The sequence below is a fragment of the Phascolarctos cinereus genome, unplaced genomic scaffold (genome assembly GCF_003287225.1).
Source record: "Phascolarctos cinereus isolate Bilbo 61053 unplaced genomic scaffold, phaCin_HiC Scaffold_2;HRSCAF=192, whole genome shotgun sequence".
Classification (NCBI taxonomy): Eukaryota; Metazoa; Chordata; class Mammalia; order Diprotodontia; family Phascolarctidae; genus Phascolarctos; species Phascolarctos cinereus.
Window position 1 is genome coordinate 169,361,165 of NW_027555625.1, and position 10,139 is coordinate 169,371,303.

A 10,139-nucleotide genomic window follows, 5' to 3' on the forward strand; every position below is an offset into this window, starting at 1 on the left:
TTGTTGAGGGCAACAGAATTCAAGTTCATAGCTTCTTTCCCTCTCCCTCATCCCCATCTCTAATTAGTTGCCAAAATCTATTGACTCTTCCTTCATATTTTTGACATCCATTATTTCTCTACTCTCCAGCATTTTTTTGAAAAGAAAAAAATTTCTTCAGCTACAAATTGTTTTCTCACTAAAAATACTTAAAAATTAATATGCCTTAAATTATTTGTAAGGATAACTTGTTGAAGACAACAATGAATGAAAAAGTATTGTTAATCACTATGCTCTAAGTACTATGCTAAGAGCACTGGGGATACAAGGGACAGTCCCTGCTTCCAAGGAGTTCACACTTTAATTGGGGAAGACTTTCACATAAGAGAATTCAGCTGCAGGGCAGATGTAAAGACCTTTATGTCCTAAGGATATAATGGAGGTTTAGATAAAAAACCCAGTCATCCTTGGAGTACATCTGCAGGTTAGATGGAAATGCCCTGGGGCAGGGGTGGGGAATCTTAAGCCTGGAGGCCACATGTGGCCCTGTAGGTCCTCAAGCGCAGCCCTTTGACTGAATCCAAGCTTCATAAAACAAATTCCCTCAATAAAAAGATTTGTTCTGTAAAACTTGGACTCAGGCAAAAGGCCACACCAAAGGCTTGGGGGTCTTTTCAGCACAGCATCTGATAAGGTCCTGTGGACCTTAGGATACAGGAGTAGAAATTTTGGTGAGTACTAGTGATTCTCTATCTCACCTTAGAAGGATTGCAGTTTGTGACTTGTCACTTAGCTTATCCAAGTGGTGTGACTGGCCATGTTGCTCTTTTACCCTGGCCATCCCGGGATAGGATTTGGGCAGTAGAGTTGTTAGAGAGTGACATTAGGTAAAACCTCATATTTCTTTTAGTTTACATTTCTCTTAATATTCATGTAGCATGAGTGGGCTTGGCCAGTGAGGGCAGTCCTTAGAGCATGTACAGATATCCCCCTGCCTATTCTGAATTCAATTGACTATGTGGAAATTTGAGGAAATGTCTTTCCAGCTATGCTTGAATGAGAGACTGGTACTATATGATGACAAACACTATTCTAAATGGCCATGGATTCAGAAAAATTAATGACTTGAGATTGTTGAGCTGGAACTCAGTCAGAATAGATGAATGCCTTTCATTGCTCTATACTTCCTTTGCAGCTCCAAGTGAAGTAGGACTACTTTGAGCTGCCTACCTAAGAGTGGGAAGAAGAGTAGTTGCCCTGTTTCCCAACAAGTCATGTTGGCTGTGAGCATATGGATGTTTCTATTGCTATGTTCTTTTCTGATCTTAGGAGAATGAGTATTTTGAGGTAGAAGTGTCCAATCAACTTTGTAAGGTTGAGAAATCCAGGGTCTTATCAGCAGTCTGAACTGAATGGTGGTGGTAGTAGTAGTAGTAGTAGTAGTAGTAGTAGTAGTAGTAGTAGTAGTAGTAGTAGTAGTAGCTGCCATAGCCATGGAGGCAGTAGTGGCCAATGGTGTGGAAATGCCTGCAATGGATGGAAGTGTGCTCCATCATAGTGGAGAGAAATGCTATCTATGGATTCAAGAAAGGCATGGATGCTGGGAGTCTAGCTGAATTACCCACCCAGTAGAGATATACACAAAGAGAACTTCATGAGGACTCTATGATTGAAGAAAAGGACTTCCAACTGAAGCTTAAAATTGAAGGTGCTGACTTATTGTTAATGGTGAGCACACTGGTTGGGGCTCAGCAATAACACTATTAAAAGCAGTCACGTGCAAAGTTATTTGTTCGTAGAATCCTGAAAGAATAGTGATCACTCTTTGGGGACCCCAAACTACAAGGGCAAGTGCAGGTTAAGAAAGTAGCCCCAGATATGGTACCATATCAGTAATAGGAACACATCCCTATCACTATTGTTTATAGTTTCAATTCTTTTGAAAAATTTTTATTTATCCATCAACTTCTTGTTCTTTGGGAAATGTCTCTTGCGCTGTCATATATTTGTTAATTCTCTCTATAAATCTTAGATTTTTCTCAGAAATGTTTGATTAAAAGTTGTTCCTCCCCACCAATTGACAGCTTCCTTTATTATACCCATTTTAATTTATGTTTGTAGGTGGCCTGTCATAGTAGATAGTGTGCTGCCACCCTAATTCATGCCCTTATTACTTCTCTTGACTCTTTTTTTTTTGTGAGGCAATTGGGGTTAAGTCACTTGCCCAGAGTCACACAGCTAGTAAGTGTTATGTGTCTGAGGCTGGATTTGAACTCAGGTCCTCCTGACTCCAAGGCCAGAGCTCTATACACTGTGCCACCTAGCTGCCCCTCCTTATTACTTCTCACCCAGATTATTACAACAGTTTTTTAACTGGTCTCCATGATTCTGGTCTAACCTTTTCAAATCCATCTTTCATACAATTGCCAAAGTATTCTTAAGGCACAAGTCTAACCAGGTCACTACCCGGCTGAAAAAATCTTCAGCGGCCAACTATTCCTCTTAGATAAAATATAAACTCATTAGCCTTTAAGGTTCCATACAATTTGGCTCCAAACTACCTCTCCACCTTTACTTCTTCAAGTGCTCTCTGTTCCAGCCACATTGATCTCCTGACTATTCGTCAAACTCAACATGACATCTCTCATCTCCATGCATGCCTAGAATATACACCCTCCCCATTCTCCATCTTTCAGAAAATTAACTATCCTTCAAGTTGCAGCTCAAGTATAATTTATTTTTTAAATTAATTAATGTTTATTTTTAGTTTTCAAAATTCACTCTTATAAGATTTTGAGTTCTAAATTTCCCCCCTCCTTCCCCTCCTCCCTCCCCAAGATGGCATGCAATCTGATATAAGCCTTACATGTACAATCATATTAAACATATTTCTACATTAGTCATGTTGTGAAAGAAGAATCAGAACAAAAGGGAAAAAACCATGAGAAAGAAAAAAGAATAACAAAAAAGAGAAAATAGTAAGCTTCTTTCTGCATTCAGATTCCATAGTTCTTTCTCTGCATGTGGAGAGCATTTTCCATCATGAGTCTTTTGGAACTGTCTTCGATCCTCGCATTGCTGAGATCTGTCTAACAAAGTCGGTCATCGCACAATGTTGCTGTTATGGTGTATAACGTTCTCCTGGTTCTGCCCACTTCAATCAACATGAGTTCATGCAAGTCTTTCCAGGTTTTTCTGAAATCGCCCTGCTCACCATTTCTTATGGAACAACAGTATTCCATTACATTCATATACCACAACTTGTTCAGCCATTTCCCAATTGATGGGCATCCTTTTAATTTCTAATTATGTCACTACAAAAAGAGCTGCTATAAATATTTTTATACATATGGGTCTTTTTCCCTTTTTTATGATTTTTTGGGACACAGACCTAGTAGTGGTATTGCAGGATCAAAGGGCACGCAGAGTTTTATAGCCCTTTGGGCATAGTTCCAAATTGCTCTCCAGAATGGTTGGATCAGTTCACCCACCAGCAATGCATTAGTGTTCCAATTTTCCCACATCTTCCCCAACATTTATCATTTTCCTGTTTTATCATGTTAGCCAATCTGATAGGTGTGATGTGGTACGTTAGGGTTGTTTTAATTTGCATTTCTCTAATCAATACTGATTTAGAGAATTTTTTTTTCATATTACTATAGATACCTTTAATTTCTTCATCAGGTATAATTTCTTCTGAGAAACTTTCCTAACTATCCCCGGTTCTTAGTGCTCCTAAAAGTTCCTCAGATTTTCTTAAGGTCTGCTCCCTCAATCCCTCAACTGTCTGTCTACATTATTCTTATCTAGCATGTATTACATGCCCCTGGGTAGAATGGAAGTACTTTCACAGCAAAAACTTTTGTTTTTATCTTTGTATGGTACAAGGATTCTTAACCTGGAGTCTGTGAAATTGATTTTTAAGAATATATGTTGATAACTGTATTTAATAGAATTGGTTCCTTTGGATTACTATGTATTTTAGTTTATGCATTTAAAAACATTCAAGGGATCCATAATATGTACTTTGCCCTATAGCATCTTCTTCCTACCATCCCCTCTTACTTTCTTCTAATATACTGCCAACTGGAGAACCAAACTTATCAGAATTGTCAAAAGAAAAAAAAAATCTCTGAATGAGGTTCTGAAGGATCTCCTATGAAGTAATGTTTTAATGGAAAGCACTGAGCAACTGAGCTACAGTCTGGATTGATGAGGTTGCTGGACAGGTGGGTATATGAGATTTTTACTATATACATATATCATTGTGAAGTATTTCAAACTGCTTATGAATTTTGTTGAAATTCTTACTTTGGGAATGACTAAGGTGGTCCTTCCTACTCCTTCCCATCACCTCTTTTAATAGCGAATTGAAGCATTTGGGCACGTCAGGGAGGAAAGGCAGCAGTGAGGTACAGTGGAAAGAGTGATAAGAATTGGATTCAGGCAAAGCTCAGTTCTGAATCTCAGTTCTGCCAATTACAGCTATTTGTTGCTGTTGTCTGACTCTTTGTGACCGCATTTGGGGTGTTCTTGGCAGAGATACTAGAATGGTTTGCAATTTTCTTCTCCAGTTCATTTTACAGATGAGGAAACTGAGGCCAACAGGATTAAGTGATTTGCCCAGGTTCACACAACTAAGTGTCTGAGGCTGGATTTGAACTCATGAAGAGGAGTCTTCCTGATTGAAAGCCCACTGCATCATAGCTATATGTCTATGGTAAAGTTTCTTTACCTCTGAGTCTCAGTTTTCTCATCTGTAAAACAGGGATAATATTTCCTTACCTATCTCCCAGAGTTGTGAACAAAGCACTCTGGAAAATCTGGAAGTGCTATATAAAGACTTCTAGGATTTTATCCTTATAGGCATGTCCTCCACTTATAAAAGACTTCATGGAAGCAATCACAGTAGAGGTTTTCATGACCAAAAAATTCATGATCCTGTAGCCAACTTGGTGATCAGCCTCTCCAAAATTAAAGGGACTGATGCTTAGATGACAATTATATAGTCAGTTTATCACCAGACTCATATTCAAACTCTTTCCAGTTTGGTAGCACCCTTCCCCCTCCCCCCAAAACACACACACACACACACACACACACACACACACACACACACATAACTCCCTTCTCCCCCAGGGCTTGTGCAAAGTTTGCATAACCTTCAAAAACACAAGATTACCATCACATCAGATGGACTTAGTGGAAGATAGGTAGTGAAATTTGCCAGAGAAATCAGAGCTATTACAATTCCATAAATGTTAGAATTCACTGAAATGTTATCTTCAGCTTTTCAAATACCACTAAAATTGAGTAGGGTTCCATCTCCCATCTGGCCAGTAATAGGGGTGGGGAGGCAAAGCTCTTTGGACATGGGTCGCCCTAGGATTTACCCTAAAGCAGTGTGTCCATAACTCCACATCGCCCAAACTTTACAAAAAAAGTATTTTCTGTTAGCCTGTGTTCCCCCCTTCCCACCCCCTTAGAGAGGAAGCTGAGGTATGTCCCATGAAGTCTCATTTCACAATCAACTGACATAGGGGCTTCAGTGTAGCAAGGTGCCTTAAACTTCCCTCCCCCAACCTGAAGTCTTAGTTTTAAAATCCTAGTTTTAAATCTGGATTATAAACAAACAAAAAAGACTGTGTGTAAGGGAGTGGGAGAAAGATGGATAAAGATCTCAAGCGGAGGGTTTTGCAAAGGAGCAACGGAAAAGCGGTGTGGCACTTACCTTTCCAGCTGTTTAGCTCTAGAGAGCAGAAAGCGTAGTGCTCTGGGGACAGCTGCCAGTAGGGCTGTCTTACCCTCTCAGGTGACTGGCGCTCCCGGTTCCCTCCCTCCCTTCTCTCTAATTCTCCCAGCACCAGCTTCAGTCTTTGAAGCAGGGCTGGGCACCTCGTTGCCACCGATGGCCTGCAGGACTGGAGGCTGGGAGCTGTGGGTAAGAAGAGAGTTCTCTATTCTTAGGGGACAGGTTTCTGGGAGCCAGGGGAAAGGGGGGTCTGTTGGGGCAAGGGGTTGGGGATGGGGACAGGGGTCAAGGGACAATTGTTCGCCTTAGCCACGCCTCCGGCTACCATAGCAACCAAACCTAGGGTGTGCGGCCAACGGGGCCATGCACGCCCAATCTCAAACGGATGCAACCAATCAGTCACTCTCCGTACACGCCCCTCCTCCTCGGTGGAACGCGAACTCGGGGTGCGGGGTTGAGTTGCGCATGCGTGTGGGGACCACCTTCTCCCCGCCCACTCCAGGGAAAGAGAAACGCGGGCGAGCGTCTGCACCATCTGGCGTGGATTAACTCGTGCGTACTGGGCGGAGCGTATGGGAGTTCTCTGAGATTCCAGGGCCACTGGTGCTTAATGATGCTTCCTCAGTCTCCCATTCCCTTCCTTACCCTCCCGCTCCAAAGCTGCACAGCTTTGCGTTTGTAGTCAGAGGTCCGGGGGTTCGAGGTCTCCCTCTGACATTTATCTTTGCGTGAGACTTTGAGCAAATCAGTGAACCTCTCTGGGCCTCAGTTTCTTCATCAGTTAACTGGAAAAGGTGGAACAAAAACACCTCTAAGTTCTCTTCTAGATCTAGATTTATGATCCTATAGGCCCTTCACTCTGCTCTCTACGGTTAGGTCCGTCTCCCCAACCCCCAAACATCGCGATTGCGTAGTGAAGACCGGCAATCCGGTTTACAGCTGCATGTATCTGCTCTGGGCCCTAAATCTCTTGCAGGTCAACCCACTCCCTAGTGGCCTGGGGGAGAGAGGCTCGTGCTATTTACTGATGAGCACCTTTCTGCCATTATCCATTGCCAAAAACACAACTAGGGAAAGAACTTATCGCTAAGGGAAAGGATTGGTATTCTGCTTCTCTTCTAGAACTACTGGATCTGCGTGGTGTTTGACATCAATCAGATACCTTCGATTTGGAGGGTTTATAACCACAGGTATTTATTAAGTTGCTACTGTGTGCCAGACTTGGTTCTAGACGTGGGGTTTGCAAACTTCACAACCTTATATAAATGTCAGCTATTTGTGGAAACACTTTATCCTTCTTGAAAGAGAATTGTTATGCCCACTTAATCAATATTTATATGTGATTTTTTTCATCACTCTTACTCCTGAGGAACATCCCCTTTGGGGTGAAAAAAAAATCCAATTTCCTATTGTATTTTTCAGTGGCTAAAACAAATGGCAGAAGATTCATTTTACTATTAAATGTGAAAAGAATTTCCACAGAGGACAAAAGCATTCTTAAAGTTTGAAATCAAAAAGTAGTTTCTGCTAGGGAGCCATTTTTGTAGATATCTGCTCAAAGAACCAAAGTTAGTGAGTTAGTGCTTTAATAGAATTCTGATAGCTCAGAGTTGAAATCCAGCTTCATGCACTTACTAGCTATATGACCTTAGCCAAGTCATTTAAGCTCTGTATGCTTCAGTTTTCTCCTCTGTAAAATGGGGATAAAAATAGCTTATATATAGTCCCACCTTTAATCACAGATGAAGTTGTGGCAATCCTTCCAATAGTCTCTTGCTTGATGTGCTTGCTAGTAAAAGTGCCATAGAGGGGTGGGTTTTTGTGGAAGAAGACTTGCAATTTGGGGAGTACTGAATCTGGGCCACCCCTGCTTCGAAGACCTGTAGCCAAATTCTGTAGTCTGTTCAACAGCCCATCTGTTCCTGACCCTGAATAAAACTTCCCTGGAAGCTTTATGAACTCAATCCTTGTCCAATAAGAAGTTCCCCTGTAACCCACCCGCCCACAACCCCCTTCCCTCACTAACTCAGTAGTTATAGAAACATTAGATAGGCATACACTTAAGTCCAGATCTGTGACCTAGGAGACCCTGAGGACCCAAGTGAGAAGGCATTGTGACATACTTGACCTAATTACCACTTGCTCACCCATTTTCACACTTGTTTTGAAGGTCCATTGGCTAGGAATGCATTGTATATAACACAATATTGTATAGTAGGGTAAGATGTTACTATAACATGTTAACTGAAACAGATGTATACCACTTTCTGCTATGGCTCTCTTGCTGGATCACAAGCTAAAAATCCCTCCTGAGCAAACACCAAAACTTAAGAAATGTTTTGTGAACACTGGGGACCAAGAAGTTATTTCTCATTTGATCATAGGATTCTGCCCTGAACCTGCTCTTAGGAGCTCTGACTCTAGGGGGTTGGATCTACCTATGGACCAGGCCAGTGCCTGCAGTTTTGCAGAAATCTCTGAAAAAGACAACATGAGAAGTTTGTTTGGACTTCCATTTTTCCTACTAGACAACTAGTATGGCTTTTCAATTACCGAACCTGGAACCATCACCAGCCAGGATGGCTATTCCCTTGACTTAATAGATTATCAGCTATACTAACTTGTAAGGGGACTGCATCTCTTGGGAGCGCAAACTCTGAACTGGATATAGGATGATGACAAATGACAGGCAGCCTTCCCAATCCTGGTATGGGCTATATGAATTTTGGGATGTAGGCTTTAGCTTTTTACAAATAGTTTTTATGAAGTTCCTGAACTCAATTTTCAAGGCCTTTTGGACTGGGGATGGAGTGGGGTGATAGTTGAGCTTGATAATATCTTAATCTATATTCCTTTCAAGCAGAATTGACCCAGACCATCTTCTATAAACCTGTATCAATCCTGACTACCTGACTATGTGCATAACCAGAGAATTGCTCATTTGACCAGGAAGAGATGGAATTTCTGAGAAAATAATAGGCCAATTGGGCATGATTTTTTTTTTGTAAGTTCACCTTCACTATGATCTTTATTCCAGCACACCAATTATTGGACTGATGCACAGTATTAAAAAAGCCAGAATTTGGTTGAATTAGCGATTAGCTACCAAAATAGACACTTCCATATAGATCTTGTAATTAGCACATAATCAAATTAACCCTGCTATATCTGATCCATCATCAGTAGGCACAAAATTGCTAGACACAATTTAGGTATCTTTTCTCCAAGCTGGCATGACTCTTATACCCAGATGGGTGGAAAGTCTTGCCTTCTCTACAGCCTTTGATGTTGTCAATCCACCCTCTTCTCCTCAATACTCTCTTCTTTCTAGATTTTCATGATATTGCTCTTTCCTGGCTCTCCTCCTACCTGACAGACTGCTCCTTCTCACTTTTCTTTTCTGGATCTTCATGCAGGTCATCTCTATGTAGGTGACTCTCATATTTATTTGCCCAACCCTAACTGGTCTCCTGACCTCTAGGCTCATACATCCAACTGCCTATTATATATTGCCAATTAGATATCTCATAGACATTAAAAAATAATATTTTATTTTTCCCAATTACATGTAAAAACAGTTTTTAACATTTTTTTAAGTTTTGGTTTCCAAATTCTATCCCTCCCTCCCTCCCCTCCTTCCTCCCTGAGAAGATAAGCAATCTGATATAGGTTATACATGTGTAATCATATAAAAACATTTCCATATTAGTCATTTTGTGGAAGTTAACTCAAAAAGAAAGAAGAAAGAAAGAAAGAGAAAAAGAAAGGAAGGAAGGAAAGAAGGAAGGAAGGAAGAAGAAATAGTATGTTTCAACCTTTATTTACATGTCATCAATTCTTTTGCTGGAGGTAGATAACATTTTTCATCTTAAGTCGTTTGGGATTATCTAGGATTTTTGTATTACTGAGAATAGCTAAGTCATTCACAATTGTTCATCATACAGTATTGCTGTTACTATGTATGATATTCTTCAGGTTCTGCTCACTTCACTCTATATTAGTTCATGTAAGTCTTCCCAGGTTTTTCTGAAATCATCCTACTTGTCATTTCTTATAGCGCAATAATATTCTATTACAATCATATACCACAACCTGTCCAGCCGTTCCCCAATTGATTGCCCTCCTCTCAGTTTCTAATTCTTAGCCACCACAAAAAGAGCTGCTATAAAGATTTTTGTACAAATAGATTCTCTCCCTCTCTCCACTTTTTTTTTTATCTGTTTGGGATACAGACCTAGTAGTGGTATTGTTGGAACAAAGGGTATGCACAGTTTGATAGCCCTTTGGGCATAGTTCCTAATTGCTCTCCAGAATGGTTGGATCAATTCACAACTCCACCAACATTGCATTAGTATCCCAGTTTTCCCACATCCCCTCCAATACTGATCATTTTCTTTTTCTGTCATAT

At 40.7% G+C, this 10,139-nt stretch overlaps 1 protein-coding gene across 1 annotated transcript in view; it reads right to left on the reverse strand.

Moving 5' to 3' along the window:
* ANKEF1 (ankyrin repeat and EF-hand domain containing 1) overlaps positions 1-6,257 on the reverse strand; it is a 62,875-nt gene extending 56,618 nt beyond the window's left edge. Inside the window, exon 1 of the mRNA XM_020985896.2 lies at positions 5,711-6,257. The gene's annotated coding sequence lies outside the window, so the exon portion shown is untranslated. The remainder of the gene's footprint in view (positions 1-5,710) is intronic.
* Positions 6,258-10,139: the final 3,882 nt, after the last annotated feature.